The sequence below is a fragment of the Strongylocentrotus purpuratus genome, unplaced genomic scaffold (genome assembly GCF_000002235.5).
Source record: "Strongylocentrotus purpuratus isolate Spur 01 unplaced genomic scaffold, Spur_5.0 spur5_scaffold_8, whole genome shotgun sequence".
In the NCBI taxonomy this organism is placed as follows: Eukaryota; Metazoa; Echinodermata; class Echinoidea; order Camarodonta; family Strongylocentrotidae; genus Strongylocentrotus; species Strongylocentrotus purpuratus.
The window spans coordinates 12,453,287-12,475,257 of record NW_022145614.1 but is presented as its reverse complement, the minus strand read 5'-3'; the positions used below and the strand labels follow the sequence as shown (position 1 = coordinate 12,475,257).

General features: G+C 37.6%; 1 protein-coding gene and 1 non-coding gene across 2 annotated transcripts in view; both read right to left on the bottom strand.

The window, feature by feature from the left end:
* Positions 1-7,315: 7,315 nt before the first annotated feature.
* TRNAQ-CUG lies at positions 7,316-7,387 on the bottom strand. Its single transcript has one exon. It is a non-coding gene; the product is annotated as a tRNA-Gln (tRNA).
* Positions 7,388-20,227: 12,840 nt separating this feature from the next.
* The window catches only part of LOC753746 (kelch-like protein diablo), a 52,022-nt gene continuing 50,278 nt past the window's right edge, over positions 20,228-21,971 (bottom strand). Inside the window, exon 3 of the mRNA XM_030975343.1 lies at positions 20,228-21,482. The gene's annotated coding sequence lies outside the window, so the exon portion shown is untranslated. The remainder of the gene's footprint in view (positions 21,483-21,971) is intronic.

Here is a 21,971-nt window from a genome sequence, read left to right as displayed (position 1 = left end):
CCAAACTACATACTGCGTATATAGCAAGACATTTGCAACAGGTCTGTATTATATATTTATTTCACGCAGATGAAAACCTTGAGGAACATTAGATGCCTTGCCTATTGTAGGGACCACTCTGAAATGGATGGATGGAGAGTGGCAGGCCTGGATCTATGTGACCTTCATGAAGATGAAAGTCATTCCTATTGAATATGACAGAGGATTAACTGGGAGCCCACTTACAGTCATTTATTGTTGGGCAGATCGACTGGGTTATAGGGTTGTGACAGTTGAGGGCATCATCTCTATTAGATGTGAATGTCCTTGTGGGCAGAACTTTTAAAATGAATCTAGTATATGGTTTTTGGCAAGCGATATAATTTGAAATGGGATGCAAAGCAGAAGAAAAAGATAAAGAGTACAGGGAGAGAGGGAGGGAGGGAGAGGAAAAGAGAGAAGAGAGGTGATGTGTGTGTGCGTGTGGACGTGTGTTGTGTGTGTATAGAAAAGATAGAGAGAGAGAGAGAGAGAGAGAGAGAGAGAGAGAGAGGGGAAAAAGAGAAGGCGAGAGAAAGATAGAATTAGGGAGAGAGAGGGAAGCAAGGTAGTGGTGAGAGAGAGAAAAAGAGAGAGAGAGAGAGAGAGAGAGAGATATTAAAAAATGAGAGAGAAAGGGGAAACAAGAATGAAAGATACCAATATTAAGAGACAGAGAAATAATGAGAGTAAGATATGGATAACAAAGAGACAGGCAGACGGACAGAGTGAAAGAGAGAGATAGAGAGAGAGAGAGAGAGAGAGAGAGAGAGGGAGAGAGAGAGAGAGAGAGAGATAGGCAGAGACAGAAGGAACGATCGAATGGTAATATCCGTTTGGCTGGAAATAAAATATATCCCTTTTGAGGAATACAAAGGCAAAATGCGAGCGGATGGCTATACAAAATTATCCGGCAATTGTTTGAGCTCAATCCATTATGCATAGGAAATTGACGATTTGTTTCAACAAGGCAACTCTCTTTCAGCACAGATCTGTTTTAAATTGCATCATTATTCTTCCCACGCATCTCTGCCGTCTGCATTGTCATCCATCGATTTTGTTATGACTGAAATCAATCACTGTCTATAATATCAATATGTTCATTTATATGCTTCATACGCTAAACGAATAGCCATTTATCTTCGATCGTCCGTATGAAAGCATAATATACCGTGTTCAGAGTATAGAGTTGAGCATTCAAACAACAATTCAATTCAATTCAAATCGTATTTCAATTCACAATCTGATTACACAAAAAAATTAAGGGAAAGGCATCTACTTCTGAAAACAATTTCTAATGACAATCTAACAAAAATTAATGAACTACGGCGACACAAAATTCGTGAAAGTTGAAATGAAGTAAGTTGTAAGACAAAATTTTGACAATTCGACACATTGTCCAAATTATCTTTCACACAAAATTAATGCATTAAAAGGCATCATCAACGATACCAAATGATTGAGAAAATAATAATAATTGAGTTAAGTTAAAAATAGGGTGATCACACTGCCTGTGTAAACAGTCTGCCCAGCGAACACACACACACACACAACAGCAGTCAGTTGGTAGAAATTGCAATTTTTGCAAATGTATTTTTAAAAAACTAAACAATATTTTTAAATTTTTATTTCACATATATTTCAAGCATACCTTTAACTACAATTCTGTGTAGTTTCATTGTTATAGGCATGTGGGAAATATGTTTATTATTTAATTAGAATATTGTCTTTTCAGCCATGTGTGACATGACCCGCTGATCGCCCATTGACTCGCGCTGCTATTCTGCGTGGTGAAAATGCACCTCAATGTATAAAACTCCCCTACAAAAATGCCAGATCCTCATGTGTTTCACTCATTGAATCAATTTGTTATTATTTACACTCAAGGTAGCCACAACTGTACTGGGGTAACCAAAGTTTTTGCTACTCTGAAATTCAGTCCCTGTGGAATGTTATGGCCTGTTGAATGGTTTCTCGGAAAATCGTCATAAATCCTCAAATCTGACATCTTTTTAATAAGCAAATATACTGTGATGTAGCTGAAATCTGCAAATTCTTATCATAATTATGATCGGTTTTTCTGAATTATTTGTGAAACACATAAGGAAATAGCTGTGACGGTGTTTCAAGTAATTTCCATCGCCATATTTTATTGGCATTGCAAAAATATTTGGAATTTAAGGTTAATATTTGGTGTAAATATGATCTATGAATACATGATTTTAAAAATGCCCCCAAAATGAACAGTTTGACTTTCCTAATTTGTATAATGAGTGCGCGAATATATAATTAGCTGAAATGATCTAATTTGCATATTGATGAATATTCATGATTTTTTTAAATTCCGAATGAAATATATTTCCATACCTGTCTGATATACATAGGTTTCACTGATGTATCATGTTCGGTTTTTATTTGATTACATATGCGCATATTAATTAGGCGGACTTAGTTATTTTCACAACTTTTTTATATCTGCAGATTCGAAAAAATGGCAAAAATGACTTATTTTGTTGGCTTCTGTTTTCAAAACGGTAATAGATTTATGAATTTTTTTTGTTGTATTTTTTACCACAAAGATGATATTTTAGTGTCTGATAATTTAATTTTTTATTTGTGTCCAAGAAAGTGATGGATTAAGTTGTCAACTTTGTCGAATTATGCCATTTTTGCCAATTTGACCATTTCTGGCAGGTTTTTCGGTAATTTTGCGATATCAAACAAATGGTATAAAATCACAACGCATTGACCGATTTCAATTCTGTTTTTTGTTTTTTAAAGCTTTCATAAAGCTTGATCATTTGCAACCATCAAATAACATGTGTAATTATTTTTGGTGTGCTATACCTATTAAAAAATGTTCAAAACGTCATTTTGAAAAACAGCTTAACATGGGTGTGCGTTAGGCAAACACCGATAATATGTTTTTCTCTAAAGCGGGTTACCATATACAAAGATTTATTGTAACCCCAGAAAACACGGCGATGATAAGAAACAAGCTAACTTCACTTAAATGGTAGCGAATCTACCCTTTAGATCAGGGCGGTCGAGATGGAAAGTATTACTAAAACACCTACCAAGTGACATAACTTCGGATAGAAAAAGAGGGACAGAGAGGGACAGAAAATAATACAAAACATGCCAAGTAATATAACATCAGAGTGAAGAGGGGGACAGACAGAGAATAATACAAGACATGACTAAAACACTTGCCGAATGACATAACATTAGACAGATTGAGAGAGGGAGAGAGAGAGAGAGAGAGAGAGAATGAAAGAGAGGAGAAAAAGAGTTAGAGACAGGGAGAAAGAGCGAGAAATAGAGAGATGAAGAGAGAGAGAGAGAGAGAGAGAGATATATATATATATATATATAAAACACTTGACGTAATAAAACACTTGCCAAATGACTTAACATCATGATAACGACTGCACGAAATTTTTGGGACAGGATCGATGAATATCTGGCATCGCAGGGCGCTCCGAAATGGCGTGAACTTTTGATGGGATGATAATGGAAAGTAGATACGATGAGAAGCTTTTAACATGTCGATCTAACCTCGTGATAGACCCCCTATGGGGGCGTTGCGCAAGAACTCTTGCGTAAGAGGAGTAGAGACAATGGCATGTGGGTGTTTACAGCAAAAAAATGTAACTGTAGCCTTTTTTAAAAGTGAGGTGCCAGGTTTTATTTGTCACCAGTCGATTGCTAATTGTTAAACAATAAACCTATTAAGTTGGTTTAAAAAAATGGAACCGGTGATGCGGATTCTTGCCTATCAGACTGTTTAAACTGAACGTTCTCTCTCTCTTTCTCTCTCTCTCTCTCTCTCTCTCTCTTTCTCTCCATCTCTTCCTCTTTTTCCTCTTCTCTGTAACTCCCCCTCACTCTCCCTCTCATCAGGTTATCCACATGTTATGTGTTTATATTTTTTCACTTCTCCCCTACCCTCATATCTTTCAGTAACATCACTGAAAGTATTATTTTACAACTTGTAGACTACTTAAACTACCCTTTTAACGTCAGACAAGTACATTGTTAGCTTTCTTTTTCTTCCTTCGTGTTGTTTTTAATGGTCGTTATTTCCCCCCACCGAAACTGTACTCTCCCTTTTCTCCCGGTTTTATTCTCCCCTGCCCTACCTTACATGACCCCACAACACGTTTTCATCCTCCCAAAGTTACCCTGTTCACCTCTATTGTGACGTCACTAAAAGCTAGCACTTGTGGTTTACTTTAGAAATGGGTCTGAGATTGCACTTAACTGCTTCACCCGCGTTTTAAGTCGTGATTAGTTCGCGTAATGTCAACTTCGTGTCATCTTCAAGAAAGTCGAACCCTTTTATCGGCTCTTAAACGCCCAATATAGATTTTCTCCGTTTTTTCCTTCATGATTAAAATACATTCAGACACGTTCAACTGCAGCCGTTTGTCTCTTGTCTTCCATTTTATAGCATGCCTAGTTATTCTATCTATATTGTTTTCTGTAAAAATTGGCGGACTCATATTCATTTACCTTTTTATCGATTGCAGATATGCATTTATTCTGTATTAAGTACTTCTATCTGTTTGTATGACTTTCCTCGTCGTACAGGTTTGTACACAGACATACCCACCCCGATGCTCCCCTTCTCTTTTTTTCTTCTTCATCTGTCTTTCCATCTCTCTCCAAATTTGTTATTTCATTCTTCCTTTCTATCAGCTTTTCTTAATTTCTCTCATGTCTCTGTATCTGCCATCTGGCTTTCTATGTATCCCAACCCCTTATTTTACTGTTTCTCCATTCTCAGAGGTGTCGTGGTGTAGAGGATACGTCGTTGGACAGTGAATCACATGGTTCGTGGTTCGAGTCCCGCTGCGGCACTAATGTCCTGTGGGAAGATATTAATCTACATTTGCCACTCTCCACCCAGGTGTAATAAATGGGTACCCGGTAGGGAAGAATGTATTTTTGTGTGCAGTCTTTACAGCTCCTGCTCTATCTCTCTGTCTTTGTGTCTCTCTGTGTCTCTCTGTGTCTCTCTGTGTGTCTCTCTGTCTCTCTCTGCCCCCACCCTACTTCCCTTCCCGCCCCTGGCCCTTTGTTCTCAAAGAATCGACAGCAGTACTTTCCGACCTGTTGCTGTGGGAATTTGGGAATATATTTATTTGAAATAACCGACGAAACGTGACTCTCTCAAAATCCATTAAACAAAACTCCACAGGCTAACTGTAACGTGAAGATGCAATCACCCACAAAACCAAAGATGAAAATCAACCCTGTTTTGAACTGTTCTCCGATCCCTATCTAAATATATTCTTACAAAAAATTATCCGCCCTAATAGTTTTATTTCTTGAAAAACAACACTTACATCCCCGGGTCAAGTCGGTCTCATGGTAGCATTTGTATTTCCCTTGCTCGGTGTAAAGCAACTTTTAGCATTCAATCGCAACCGCTCGGGACTGCATGTATCTTCGGGCGGCAGGAAATTGATATGAAAGAAATTTACTTGTGGAAGATGTTTTCTCCACGAGTAATCATTTTTTCCTCGGCTTCCTAGGTCTCTTGAGTATGATTGAAAGTGCAAAAGCTTAGTTTGCGTGAGTAATGACAATATTGACGGCGATTTTCCAACCCTCCATTTTTGTTTGAAGGCGTACGCTGATGGGAATTTTAACAAAAATGGTTGAGTGCAGCTGCCAAAGCTTTTTACTTCTTTTGTAGGCCGTCTTCATCCAACACAGTGAATAACGTTAACCATGTCAACACACTATTCAATTCAGCTTATGAGACCGAAACCACACGAGACAGACAACCAATGCAGCTGACAGCCCTCGACACCGACAGTCTATGAGGCTGACACCACATGAGACCGACAACCCATGCAGCCGACAGCCACCGAGGCCGACAGCCCTCGACACCGACAGCCTATGAGACTAACAAACCACGGGACCGACAACCCACGAGACTGACAGCCTATGAGGCCGACACCACACGAGACCGACAACCCATGCAGCCGACAGCCCTTGAGGCCGACAGCCCTCGACACCGACAGTCTATGAGACCGACACCACACGAGACCGACAACCCATGCAGCCGACAGCCCTCGACATTGACAGCCTTTGAAACCAACAAGCCAAGAGACCGACAGCCCACAAGACCGATAAAACCACGAGGCCGACATCCCTCGACACCGACAGCATATGAGACCAACAAACCACGAGACCGACAACCCACGAGACTCACAGCCCATGCAGACGACAGCCCTCGACACTGACAGTCTATGAGACCGACACCACACGAGACCGACAACCCATGCAGCCGACAGCCCTCGACACTGACAGCCTGTGAGACCAACAACCCAGAAGACCGACAGCCCACGAGACCGACTACACACGAGACAGACAGTCCAACGAGAACGAAAACCCATCGGAACGAGAGCTTACTATAGATCGACAATGTCGGTCTCGTGAAATCTCAGTTCACTTTCCAGTAATCCATTATCAGTCTGGACCGTTATCGGTCTCGTGGGATGTTGGTCGCTTGGACTTTATTAAAGCCATGTCGATTTATTCTCGAACATAAAAAACATCAAGCTACCGTTAGGTTCTCATCTAATATAAGACTAGATTCATATCTACTGTAGATGGCTTTTTCTCTATCTGTCTCTCTTTCTCTCTTTCTCTCTTTCTTTCTCCCTCTACCTTTTTATTTATTTCTATATCACTCCATCTCACTTTTAGTCTTATGTGGCAATCCTTCTTTATGATTATGTTATGTTCGTATTACAATATAAATATTTAAAGATAACCTTGAGTTCTGGTTTAAAAATATATATATTTCTCACAGAATCAAACGAAACTTACACTGAATGTTCAAGATTACAAATAAAATGTCATTTGCCAAATAATTTTGGGAGAAAATGTATACTGGCTGAGTAATGAGTATAGAAAGATAAGGAAATTAAGGTAAGTAGCCCCGACACCATTTGTGTAGTCCCATATGCATCTTTCTGTGTACAGTGCTTGTTACTTTACCAAGACTGGGTCAAATTTATTATCATTTTGATGACTCCAGAACCTTGCAGTACATACCAATACTTACATGCTCCATGCTCAGCTTTTTTTGATCCATTCTGACAACACCTTTCTTTCACAGTGCAATCGCATGACCAGAACTCAACTTTATCTTTAACGTTGTATTAATCATTATTATGATTTGTGTTGTAATTAGTTTGTAATTTTGAAGAAAAAAAACATCAGGTAGAAATAAATAAATAAAATCGAAATCAAAGTCAAGAAGAAAACAAAAGAAATGAGGTCCCACCGGGATTTGAACTCGGATCGCGAGATTCAGAGTCTCGAGTGCTAACCATTACACCATGGGACCGCTTATAATCTATTATGCACCAGATCAAATAACTGTTCTCCATTTACTAAATATATATGGGCCATTTTCGTACCGTATCATAATTTAATTCATATACGTCTTTGTAAAGTGCCTGGATACGAATTATGTCATTCTGCAACAACTAATGTGTGCTTTTCGCACTCCGACTATTGAAATAATATCATTCGTGATAGGTGTATGACATAATTTGTATCGAGCAGGGGCGGCGATCCCGGGGGGGGGGACGGGGGGGGGGGACACGTCCCCACCTCAATTTTTTTAGGGGGGGGGGTCGTCCCCCCTGGAAATTTGAAAAAGTGCAAAACAAATTGTATAGCATATACTGAATAATGACTGAAACACACTTTTAGGCTCCGGAAGGCCTAAGAGTGCAGCGTTTAGACTAATAAAATTGCAACAAGAAAAATCTCGCTCGGTCGCTACGCTCCCTCGCATAACATCCTTGTAAAAAAAAAAAAAATCACATTTCGTCCCCCCCGGTCATTAACAGAAATCGCCGCCCCTGGTATCGAGGCACTTCACAAAGATCTATGCATTAAATTCGGATACTTTACGAAAATGGCCCATATATATATTTAGTAAATGGAGAACGGTCTTTTGATATGGAGCACAACAAGTATGGGATAGTCTGTATTATATAAAACAAATAATGAATTATATTTGATTTTGAATTGTTTTGGTTTGATATTATTTATTTTTCCACTCAAATATCCAAAAATTAAAATGACAAGTGTAAACCATTAACTATTACAATATATAATAAAACAAATTAATTATACAAGTTACGAAATACTGATGTACGTATGTACGTAATGAAATAATTTTACAGAGTACATTTAAGTTTGAGAATAAGACAAATATAATATATTGCTTGATTTAACTCATAACATTAAGTAAATGTATAAAAACCGGTCCCATGGTGTAATGGTTAGCGCTCGAGACTCTGAATGTCGCGATCCGAATTCAAATCCCGGTGGGACCTCATTTTCTTTTGTTTTACTTATTCATTTTTTTCTCCATTTTTTTTTAAATATTAAAATTTAAGTGGCCTATTTCACTGTGCATTGCCAACCGTAGCTGCTACTGCAGCTCTCTCTCGCCCCTCTCTTTCTCTCCCTCTCTCTCTCTCTCTCTCTCTCTCTCACACACATTTCCCTTCTTCTTTCTTCTCTTCCCTTCTCTCCTCTCTTCTGTCTCAGTCTCCTTCTATTCTCTTTTCTCTTATACCGCTCTTATAACGAATATAATTATATTATTTTATTCAATTCAGTAAGGAGATGATATGAATTATAATTCTAATATTTTGAGAGAGAGAGAGATTTTTTGTTAGGAAATTTTACTTTTTACAACCTTAGCAGTGACAGGTTGATTGATGTGTCTCGGGGAAATACGAGAAAAAAAGCTATGAGTGTTCGTTCCCATCTGACAGTAAAACAAATAACCTCGACACTTTAATGATGGAACGTGTTTATTCCTAACACGTTTACGATGTAAGAGAACGAAAGAATTCGACACGGATCTACATACACTTTACCAATTTCGTGATCCATCCACGTACTATAACACTCTCTCTCTCTCTCTCTCTCTCTCTCTCTCTCCTACACGCACCCCCTCTCTCTATCTCTCTTTCTCCCCTCTATTTTCTTTTCTCTCTTCGCGACTGTCTTCTTATATCTCTCCCTCTCTCTCTTTATGTCAGACTCTCTCCACCCACTCTCTCTCTCTCTCTTTCTCCTTCCCTCCCTCTCCCTTTCTCCCCCTCTCCCTCTCTCTCTCTCTTTCTCCTTCCCTCCCTCTCCCTTTCTCCCCCCTCTCCCTCTCTCTCTCTCCCTCTGTTTATCTCTCTCTGTCCCTCTCTCTCTTTCTCGATCCCTCCCTTTCTCCCGATTCTCTCTTTCTGTCTTCTTTTCTTCACAAACAAAGTCATTAGCTCAGCCATACGAGATAATGGCGCAAAGGTCAAATAGTCAGGAGGGTAAAAGCTTGGCTAACTACTCTTGTTTGCCACGCCTCACTTCGTAAACTAGATTCTGTAACCTAAATTTTACGACTGACGGGGTCGCAAATATATTCCATTACTGCTACATGAGTAGCCGTGAACTTTATTACCGTGGCACTGCAAGAGTTGCCGTAAATATACCCATGTGAATTGGCTGACGGTTTTGCCCAGTTCACAATGTTGCCAGATTTGGGTGCCGATAGTCTCTTGAGCTCTAAGACACCACAAGTATATTGGAGTATCGTTCATAATGCTCGTGAGACATTACGAACTTCTACGACTTATGCCGAGCTATCGAGAGTCTACTACGAGTTTTACCAAGCTAACTCGAGTACCAACTTGGCAATCTACTTGACACCACGTGACTGGGAAGTATAAAAGGTTGCTCTTAATGTTTTCGAAATCGAAGATGCATTTCCTTTACGAGTTTTGCCGAGCTAGTCCGATCTTACTACGATTTGTGGCGAGCTAGCTGAAGGTCCGACTCGACGCTCTACGTGGCAACGTGTGACCGGGGAATGTAAAATAATAATATTGTATTTTACTGCTTGATAAAGATATAAATGTTTTGTTGTTTCGATTTAAGGCAACGTATCTCGAGTTATTTTCTTTAAGAACTGCCGAGCTAGCTCCGATTCTACGAGGCATATAGTCATCAAGTGACTGTTATTATGGGTTATGCCGAGCCATCCGGATTTCACCACGAGTTCTGCCGAGCTAGGTCGGGGTCCTACTCGGCATCCATCTTCATGATCTTCGCGAAGTGTGAAAGGGGTCCTAGTACCTGAACTACGAAAACAATGTTGGGTAATTCTGGGTATCGAGGTCTTGTTTTGTTTTCTCATAGGAATTCATAGGGAAGTTCCCTTCCCTTCTTCCCTTGTATTTCCAAGACTCTTCATGCATGGTAAATTTGAAAGTGTGTTTTCGAAACATTAATGTGTTCTTGAGGTTACTTGCTTTGAATTTTAAAGGTCAATGTTTACATTTGAGAGTATACTGGTGTAAAGATAAACAGCCAGTTGCTATTTCAAGTAGTTTGCCCTCCGAACTAAAAACAAGGTTGTGATTCATCATGTAATGGAGGAAAGGCACGTTGAAGAGAATAAAAGCACAAGGTACATATAGAGTAATGGCGGCAAAACAAAAACGAAAGCATGAAAGACGGGAAATGAGAGCAAAAGAGGAAGAAAGAGAAGAGAAGAGAAGAGAAGAGAGAGAGAGAGGGGGAGTGGGGGAGTGGGGAAAAGAGTGGGAGAAGGGTGGGGATGGGGGAAGGGTGGGGAGAAAGCTTAATTCATGCAGTAATATATAAAAAAAAAAAAAAAGAAGAGATTTGTATATGACTTGTTGGATAGAAAAAATAGGAATGTGAAAACTGCAAGCTTCAACAACGACTACTCACTTCTCTATACTACTATTACTACTGCTACTATATACTACTCTACTATACTACTACTATTACTACTAATAATACTACTTCTACTATCACTCTATATTACGATCTACTTATTAAATATTTTTAAAAAGTAACAAAGAAACGAAGAACAAAAGAATGGCAGTCTCTAGGCATTTTTTTAAAAACACGACGGAGTTGGATAAAAAGCCTTCTTTCAACGTTATCCAAAACACCCTATCACTGATCTAACGCTACAATAATAATCATAACTTGTTCTTCCAAATAATCACCGTCATCATCTTGCTACGCGACCAAGTTACATCCATCTCCGCCGTCTTTTATTGCAGATAAGAGCAGGATAACAATCCCTCCGCCATGCATCTCCCAGCTGAATTCTTTAAAAGGGTGATTCCTTAAGAGCCGCAAGGGAAAAGCAGCGAAACATAACGCGTATCGTTAGATTTGTTGAGAGCCCTTACGAGTAAACACTATTCGTCGGCTGCCCGCGGGTGTTGAATGGTATATCTTTTACCTCCGTCTAGCTAAGATATGGAGTCTGGTGTGCTAATCGTGCTTTAAAGGAAACATCGAAAGAAGTGGCCATAATTTTATGGTGGATCCCGGCGATGTTGAGATAGTGTAAATGATTTTTCGGCCGGTTCAATTTGATTACTTTCGTATTTCATGGAAGTTTGAAAGAGAAACGAAAAAAAAAAAAAAACCGACACTAAAACCTCAGATTCTACTACATAGCTTCTAACTTTCTTTCACATCAGTGACGATAAAATGACGATTTTATAACCAACAGTTTGCACATACATGTACTTCATATTTCAGGCAGTTACTGTCGAAATTAGCAGTTGATTATGAATATCCTGATATAAGATTGTATGAGGTAGACTATTCTCCGATAGATATAATCATAAGGAGTTAGTAATAGTACAGCGTTTAGAAACAAAAGCGCTATATATTTTCACGATTTTAATTCATTTTCTTTTTCTCAATTTTGTTCGAAGACACCATCTTTAAGTTTCGAGTTAATTATTCGCAGACACCCTGAAGGGACCGACGAAATAATGCTCAAACCCTCCAAATATACAGAACAAGATATCCCAATGCAAACTTTTCCCCAGACACACTTTCAAGTGTCGATATTTTAGAGCGAAAAACCCTGGATAAACCCCATTTCTTTTCTTCGAATGGCGATACTTTCTTTATGTTCTGCAGACTATTTGAAATGACTGTTTGTAAACAATATCATCATAGATACATTGTACTTGTTGATGATTCTGATGAAGCTTGTAAAATGTAAAAGTATGTTGATGAAAATAGAAATAGACGTAAGTTTTTTGTTTTTTCAACATTTTTTTCTTCTTCAATACAAAATTAATTCATATTCATAAAATAAGAAAATAAATATGACAGCATTCACAAATATGAAAAAAGTTGCAGAATATATATTATAGCACTTCAATTTAAATTACCTCAGGAGAATACACACCGATTCATATACATGAAAGGACAACAGAAGGAAGAAATGTTCACACACGGGTAAAGAGTAAAAAACACATCTTTACACAAATTAGTTTTACACAAAATGTTATGGACTAACCAGGGTTTGTTTGGGGGCAGGTAAATTGTCTGAGGTATTATTCAAGGAGACGTTCCAATTAACATTGTCTGAATTATTTAAAGATGTGTAAAATACCAGTATGTAATCCGCAGACGTTTTAAGTATATTTTTTAAAACGTTGAGCAAAGAACGGTTATACAGTTAACGACTAAATTCTTCATACCCTTACCAAGTTATTTACTTTTAAAGTACAACTGTGAAAAATTAGTTGGTCCCGATTTATGCCCTTTAGAATGTGACATATCTAAGCTTACATCTAAAAGTATGCAACAAAGGCCCAACATTCAACAAGTCCACCTTCCATTCTAGAGTTACGAAGAAAAAAAAAGGAAAAAAAAGTACGAGGAGTTTGAATAATTCAGTTGTTTGCTTGTCCGTTTAAAAAGAGGGTTTTATATTCAGATTATGATATGGTGTCTGCAAGTGGTTGGCACTATGGTCACTTTCAAATGTAACGTTATTCCTTATAATATCTGACCGAAGGCGGTCTTGCCACTTACTTTAAGAGTTGACCGACTTCTAAATGTATTTCAAGAGAAAAAATGTGAAGCGATGCCATTAAAAAGACCTGGGTTAACCTACACGATCACGATATATAATGTCGCACTAATGTCCTTTGGCAAGACATTGATTTACATTTGCCACACTCCACCCAGGTGTTAAAATGGGTACCGGTAGGAAGGAATTCCTTAAAATGCTGTGAGCGTCGAAATCGGCAGCCTAGCATAGCCGGGTAATGTTGGAGCGCCTTGAGGACCTTGCAAGGTCGATACGTGCGCTATATAAGAATCCAATATTATTATATATATATATATATATATAACTAGAATAAGGAAGTTTGAATAGAGCAAGAGTCTACCGTGGGGCCCCCTACTAGAAAAGAAAACTAAAATGGCGATGTATACCTAGATGTTGGCTTTCGCAGGCTCGACAAAATGTCGTCACCCCTGCTTCTTCAGAAGATCTTGGATATAGCTTTGGAGATTGAGACATTAAAATTAGAATTCAAGCATGGCTTTGGTAAAGCACTAAGTCCATAGTATAGGGGTTCATTCACTTGACTCTCACTCCAAGGGTTGAGGGTTCGAATCCCAACCCGGCAATACGTCCTTGGGTAAGACATTAATCGACATTGTCCACCTTCCAGCCAGGTGTAAATGTATACCTGGCAATTAATGGGGGTATTAATCAATGCAGGGCCAGTAGAAAGTGCATTGTTATAACTGATGTTGCTACTTTGGGTAAATAGGACCCAATTATTATTAGAAGTAGTAAGGTAGAAGTAGTAGAAATGGTAGTAGTAGTAGTAGTAGTAGTAGTAGTAGCTAGTAGTAGTAGTAGTAGTAGTAGTAGTAATAGTAGTAGCTAGTAGTAGTAGTAGTAGTAGCAGTAGTAGAACACTAGTAGTAGTAGTAGTAGAAGTAGTAGTAGTACTACTACTAGTAGTAGTAGTTGTTGTTGTAATAGTAGTAGTACTGATGGCAGAACTTCACTGTGACAAGCTTATCTAATGTAGATGTGAACTGACCAAAACGAAAAAGCGCACCAAAAAGACAAGATCGGCATTGGCTGGAATAAAACATATTAGGCGCTTTCTCGTTTATTCAACGGCTGGTTCAAAATTATCTAATATTTGTGGGGCTACACAAATATTAGAAATTATTATATGTATGGATATTTCAGCCGTCTCTTAATCGATTTTGATCAAACAAAGATGATTTTGTCATTTAAATTGTATGCTCTTTCAAATTTGACACTCAGTTTTTCATTATGTCACCAACAATTATTTGTGTTGCATCCTCTATACCAAAACTCAATTATCCCTTTAATAATTCATCATCATTTGTGTGTGAACGTCAGTCAATTAAATGATCTCACCATTTTATTAACATATTTGATATCGTTCTTACATGCATCGTGATATACACACATTTTGTCAAATTTCACTTTAGAATGTAATTAATGTGCAGTAGTGTACATCAAATGAAACGAAATCAAAGTCTAATCAAGTATTTGTTCCGACCTCATCTGAGAGCAATTATTAATGCTTATGTGTATTTTACACCATCAATGTATCGAAATCGACAATGTTATTTGACCCTTAGACAACACTCCGACAAAAAAAAAACGAAAAGAAGAAAAGATCCTATTCAACTTGCCTAAATAATATTTCTCTTCTGACCTTTTCTCCAACCTCTAATAATCTTTAACAAGTACAGGGTGATGTCCAGAAATACTTGCTCAAGCGTCTAGATGTGCATTTTGGATGTGTAAACTTCCAGCACCGATGAATGTCTAATCGCATAGAAAAGGACAAAATAAAATCTGAATTTCGAGTGACAGCTTTAGTACGCATGTTGTTAACGGGTCGCATCTTCTGTGAACTTTTTTCTTGACATTTTACCGTGGAGATTTTTTCATTTTGGGGGCGCCAATTTTTTGAGAGGCAGTATCAATATTGAAGTTAACTGTGTATCCTATGGGTAGTTCGATTATGAAACTGCTCTCAAAATCTTAAGATGGGTCATTATGACTATTTCCCTTATTTCATTTATTAATCCTTGATTGCTAGACCTTTAGAGTCTTTGTTGATATTTAAGATATTCCTCTTTATGTAAAAATTATCTCATGTAGATGTGAAGCTCTCAATATTTCCAGAATATGACTATGTTGTATGGAATCAATAATGCGTTCACCTTTTATACCATTCGTTTAAACTCTAACGGATTTGAGGGGGAAACCAGTCCGTGCTCCCCCTCCCAACACTTTTAAACCCAAACTGGCATTTTTGTTATGTACAAAAGAAGTATGATTTTTTTAATTTTTTAATTTTTATTTGAGGGGGGGGGGGGGGCGGAGGGTTATAGATAAGTCACTGATTTTTCGATGTGTGCCCCCTTCCTTTAACAGAAGCCTGGATCCGCCTCTGCATTCAACAACAGCCCCTCCCTTACCTCCCTCACTGGCTTTCCGAAATGTCGGACTGCCTTATTAATACACACTCATAATTTTTTTTTATACCAATATGATGGGTCGAGACGCCCCCCCCCCCCCACACTCCCTAACAAATGTATGCCTTAACACACGTGGTCATGTAATGCGGTAGAAACATTTTTACCTGTACTGCGGTGGTAGGTGACAAGTGCAAACACACGCATTATTTTAATGCTTTGGCACTCCGTAGGCTACCATGAATGTTTAGTCGGACGGATAGTACGAAATGTACTACTAAACCTGAACGAATGTAGAGAAGGTCATGTCGTGATGTAGAAAACCTGAAGTCAAGTTAACATCTATGTATCTGTATGCGAATCCATCTATATATTCAGAAAGGAGGGGGGGGGGGGTGTGCTTTTAGTTAATGGATAGCACGAAATTTATTCGGAGTCATCGGTTCAGCTTAACTGATTCTAGTGTGCTAAACCTGAACAAATGTTAGGGTTTTGGTTCTCATGTGATATAGAAAGCTTAGAGTAGGAAGCCCCTTATAACGAATGAGAAGTGCGACGTTTCTTCTGAAATGATTGGTGCAATTCTACTGTAATTACTATACCTGAATGAAAGTTGAAACAATGCCGCGTTTTCGTTGGTGCTGAAAGCATTGTAAAAAGCAGGGGGTGGGGGGTTACCTTACTCAGCCTGCAAATGACGCAAATCTACAAAATGGATCATAAATCCCTTCTAATGACATTGGTGAAGGTCATTATTCACTGGCACACAAAGTTCTTTGACGTACGTTTATAATGTTCACTGGCACACAAAGTTCTTTGACGTACGTTTATGTTTGTAAAAACCTGTTTAAAAGTACGCTGTAGCGGGGTGGGGGGGGGGGGGGTGGGGGGTTACCTTACTCAGCCGGCAAATGACGCAAGTCCACAAAATGGATCATAAATCCCTTCTAATAATATTGGTGAAGGTCATTTATTCACTGGCACACAAAGTTCTTTGACGTACGTTTATAATGTTTATAAAAACCTGTCTAAAAGTACGCTGTAGGTCTTACACCCCCCAAGTGTCCCATCACTAAAGAACAAATCTTTTGAAAAAGAATGTGTCGGGCATTTCTTTCGTGGAGCGTGAACCAACGTGTCATGCTCTTGAATTGGGAACAATGCAGCGAATTAAGGGTGCAATTTTATTTATGAACGATTTGTTTGAAATACAGGCTGTGTACGTTCACTAAGACTACTGCTTCACAAGTTCGCTCTGCAGTGCAAAAATAACAGGAGATGCATGAAACACACAAAGTACATGTAATACATGAAATAAGATATAATACATGAACCTAATCTCACACCTAATCTCATTTTCCAGCACCAGTTCTTTATCAAACTCTTTCAAACATCTCTCTCCCTCCACCCTGTCATATTCTTTTTTTTCTAAAACAGCATCCTCCGTTCATCTTTCAATCTCTTATTCTTTCATTCTTCCCTCTCGCTCTCTTTTATTCTGCTTATTCATATAATAATGCTTCAATTACAACTTTTGGGATGTAATTGTGTCTTCTTAATTGACTAGATTTGATAAAGCAAACATGAACACGTAGGAATGTATTTAATTAATTGTACATTATCATTTTAATAACTCTAATAAAAGACTTGTTTATACAATATTACAATAATCAATGAAACACAATTTATATAAATATGAAAAATGCAAAGGAATACAAAGGGCTGAATTTGATCTTTAACAATCAAATAAATTTCAATCTTTATAAAGAGGAAAAGAAATCAGATAATGAATCTATACTTCTTACATTTGTAAACAAATTATCTAGGTAACTGCTAAAAAGTAAATAGACATAAAAGGTTAATCATTTGGCAGACTACTCATTACAAATCAAATTGTAACCATTGTTTTATCAAGTTACAGACTCTCTCTTTAAGCTGCAGATATAGATATTTGACTTAGCAGCTAGCCTACTCTTCAATGTTTCATTACAAAAGAGAAAGAACTTTTATTTAGAGTTTTGTTTGTTCAGAAGTGGAATAAATTGAGAAAAGGCAAGAAACTAGCCTTCTAACTTTATAAAATATCAGTTAGAGAGTATAGAAGATTATTCTATTCCTGTTGATCATAGTTTTTTTCTTCACATTGATCTTTGAAAAACTCATCATCTGCTTGTGATGCAGATGTTAAAAGATGTTAAAAAATTGATTATATCCAGTATAATCTATAAAATATTTAATGTTATAATTTCCTTTCTTCCTTTGAATCCAGTTTTCATATATAGCACACATACCTACATGGTGAATGACCTAGGAAAATCTTGATAACTGATGTATCAATAATTTATTCTAAATCCCCCCTGATACCATAAATCGTCCCTATTTTCACGAAGTGACGGTAGTGAGTGAAAATCGCATACAATGTGAATGCAGATTTTCCTCACTACCGTCACTTCGTGAAAACAGGAACGAAATGTAATAGAATGATGAATAATATAAACTTTTTGATGCTACTATGTTATTGGATAAACAGCAATACATTTACCTACTGGGATTTGAACCATGATCCTGCAGTGCTCAGTCAGTACCATAACCACTAGACCACTATATACACCTTCGACTTCCCAAAGCAATGTATATGCTAATTGCTATAATTTTTGGCCATTTGTAATGAATATATGATTGTGCAGTACACATTGAGACTGAGAGCTTGCATGAATCCTAACATTAATAACTTAATATACTTTACCAATACAAAGATTAAAAATTCTAAATTTGTGGAATGAATAACCTCGGCTTGTTGCGAATTGGCCTACTCTTCAACCCAGACAAAATGATAAAACACATAGACGATTAAAACGTACAAACATCTGTGAAAGTTGTCTTTTTGACATCTTGAAGAAGCCAAAGCCTATGATATTGTTTTTTTGATGTGATTTTTATTTATGAAAAAATAATTAAATTACTAAAACTGCATGAATTACAAGAATGAAAGAGAGAAAGAGAAATTCACTCTCTCTATCGATACAGACGAGATTCAAAATACAATTTTGTAGCTGAATATACATTTTATGGCACATTTGAAATCTTTAGGTATATTTATCTTTTGCTCTTTCCGTCATATATCTTCATCCATACATACAACATCACATATTCTTTTAAATATCGGTACAGAATAGTACGTCATTAGAAATTCTTACCAATAGACCGGTTTACTAGCATATTCTACTTTTACACATACTTTTTAAACAACGGTTGTTCTTCATGACCTGAAAAGGCTGAAAGCTTGCCCAACATAGCAACAACACAATATATATTCAGAATGGATTTTGAGTATTGTAGTTCCCTCATTAGTAACATGTAAATGGAATAACTTGTCACTAGGTCCCCAGGAAAGACACATCCATAAATTTAAACTGGTTTATTACCCCCACAACTCCAAGGAATGAATGGCACATGAGATAACCTCAGAACACACAATATCATATTAGTACATGTGTTATGCATTTTGTTGTATTATTTTTATCTTTTCGAATCTCAAAATAACTTTAAGTCAAAGACATCCCAACCAATTCAAAATGTCATTACCGATTGCCATCCATGAATCCCTCACCCCCTCTAGTTTCCTCTAGATCACCATCTCCTCTCCCCCCTCCTTTCTCTATGTTTCTTATCCCTCTCTACCCCTAGCACACTTATCCCCTTCTCTGATTAATAAAATCATCCATTCGGAGCCAAGAGGGCGCTAACTCATATCTTGTAACACAGAGTTACCCCTTTCTGGCTCAAAACAGATGTTACGCCCCAATATTTTGTAAATTTACCTCACGTACATGTATCTTGATCTGGATTACATGTACACACCAATACAAACAAAAATTGTATCCACACACACACACACACTAATATGGCTCTTCTATAATGATTGTGCCTATGAAAATGGTTTCTACTAGAGTTGAAAAGTTCTAATCTATCGAAAGTCAAAACTGTGGACAAAATGTAAAGTGTACTTATTACTCCATTACATCACTTTGAAAACTTGTTGTTTTTCAAAAAAAAGATGACATCTCTTTCAAGTCAGAAGGGTGTTAACTCTGTGTTAATTGCTTATGCCCTTCTGGCTCCGACCAGATGTCATTCTGAGTAAATAGATGAACATTGTATTTCAAATAGTACAGGTTAAAACACATTCAAATGACCAATGGAGTTGTAAAACTATGGTGCGGGAAAAGTTGTCTCTACTTTTGGCATGTAAACGTACTCTTTGACAATTTATAAAGAAGATTGCATTTAATCAAACAAAGTACAGTTTTAAGGCATCCATGCTTTTAAAAGTGAGTCAACAAAGTCACTCATAAAACACAATCAACTAGAAAACAATTCATTCGTCGACACAACATTCAGTGACAAAGATTCATTCAAAATTTTCCTTCAAAAAGAAACTAAATCTGGAAAAGTACAAACAAATAACCTGTGAAAAAAACAGAATGAAAAAACTTAGCACTCTTGTTCATGAATGGAATCTTTTTTTCTGAAAATATCCTTCAAAATATTTGGAATGATAGTTTTACATGTAGTTTCCACAGAGACACACATCTAGCATGCATTTAACGACAGCCTCAAATTGGCCACATCATGTTCACTAAGTTATAAATAATTTGCCTTGGGCTCATGTGATAAACTACATTATAATGTGATCTTTTATATTCTAAATTTCTTGTCTATGACAAATATCTTAGTTGATTCTGAATGGCCCAACGTGTTCTCCTCCAAACTTGTATAATGTACCGCTAATGGCGTATGTATATTCCAACACTGCTTAGTGTAATTGATTTGCAGATCAATCAAGTCAAGATAAGATTGCTCACGACTATTTCCTTAACTCATTGATTGCCGAGCTTGGGAATTCTTTTGTTCATAGCCCAGTAGTATGCACACAAATAGAGAAGAGAATGGCCACCGAAGGGTTCATTTATACTGAGATCATTCTGCTCATTTCCCATATTTGCTTTGTTGATTGATGATTTAAATGTCTTAGATTAAATGCTGGCATGAATACATAATGAACCTAGTTGTTTTGAATGTGAATACATTTGCTTCCAGAACAAAAGGGTTTATTTATACTGAGATTATTCTGCTCATTTCTCATATTTGTCGTAATGATTGATGAATTAAATGTCTTAGATTAAATGCTGGCATGAATACATAATGGATGAACCTAGTTGTTTTGAATGTGAATACATTTGCTTCAAGAATACTGTCTTCACACATCACTCATACATGGATTACAACTGATTTCACAAAATAGAATACACCCTCGACACAGCATAACAGAGTGACAACAAAAGATGCATGACTACGTAGAACTCCAGTGTTTGGTCAAGTACTCTCAAATCTTACAAACAATTCTTTTCCCCTGTGTACTCTGTTGTTTTTCCCCTTCTCCGCGCAGACAGCGAGGAGAAGAAGAAAAACATCGGCACAGAGGGAGGGAGGGTCATGCTGCCGTTGACTTTGGAGATCTTCTTGATGCGTGTCTCCGGAAGCTTCTGCTTTACAGAGTATCGCTTGCGCCTAAAACAAACTCTGGACAGGGACCGATGACTGATGAGTAGTCCCATATGGCTGGAATGATGTCTGGAAGCACCAGACTCTAAGACTATATGATGCTGGAGTCGTGATGCAAACAATGTTGGATTTGGTTGGAGTTTGTTGTGTATGGATGGGACAGCGAGATGTTTTCTCATCACCAAGCCAGGCGAGGGGCCCCGTTTCATAAAACTTTTTATCTATAACAACTGCTAAATTTCAATGACAAATCTGCTCTCAGCCAATCAGATGCCATGATTCAGTAGCTTATAACAGTAGCTTGTAACTTGTTATTGATAACAAGTTTGATGAAACGGGGTCCAGGATGACATCTGGTGATGCTCATCTTCCCCAGATGTGGACGTCTGCGAGTGATTCTGCTAATTCTTCTCTTCTACTCCGGGCGTGTGTGAGCAGCGAGAGGACAGGGTTGATCGTGGAGTGTTGACTTGTGTGTGGAGGATGGGATGCGGGTGAACAAAGATGCGTTGCCGATGGATACGCATCTGCAGAGGGAAATAGGAGAGAGAGAGAGGGGAAGAAAAGAAAGGTCTGATGAGTATTTGTGCAATAAAAATAGATTGCAGGGAAGATGGTTTCAACATACGCGACACGTGAACAAAATTATCCTCCACAGATGTTTTTGTGATTTAATCCTCTCTGATTTTCATATTGTATGCTTATAGGTTGGAGCATCAAAGATGGATGTTTGCTTGTGGGTGAAAGAATTGTATGGCTTCTATTTCCTCAAAAATTCTCTGATAATAAAAGTGCATCACAATTCACCACCACTAAATTCTTCATACTGTAACAATCAATGTAACAAATACCTAAATCAACTTACAAAATACAAATAATAAGAAAAATATGACTGCAATGCATTTATTTACATGTACAATATATCAATACTTTATTATTCAGGAGAAAAGAAAATGTAAATATAGTCATGAGAGTAAACAAGAGATCAATAGATGTTTATGAAGAACAAAAATGAG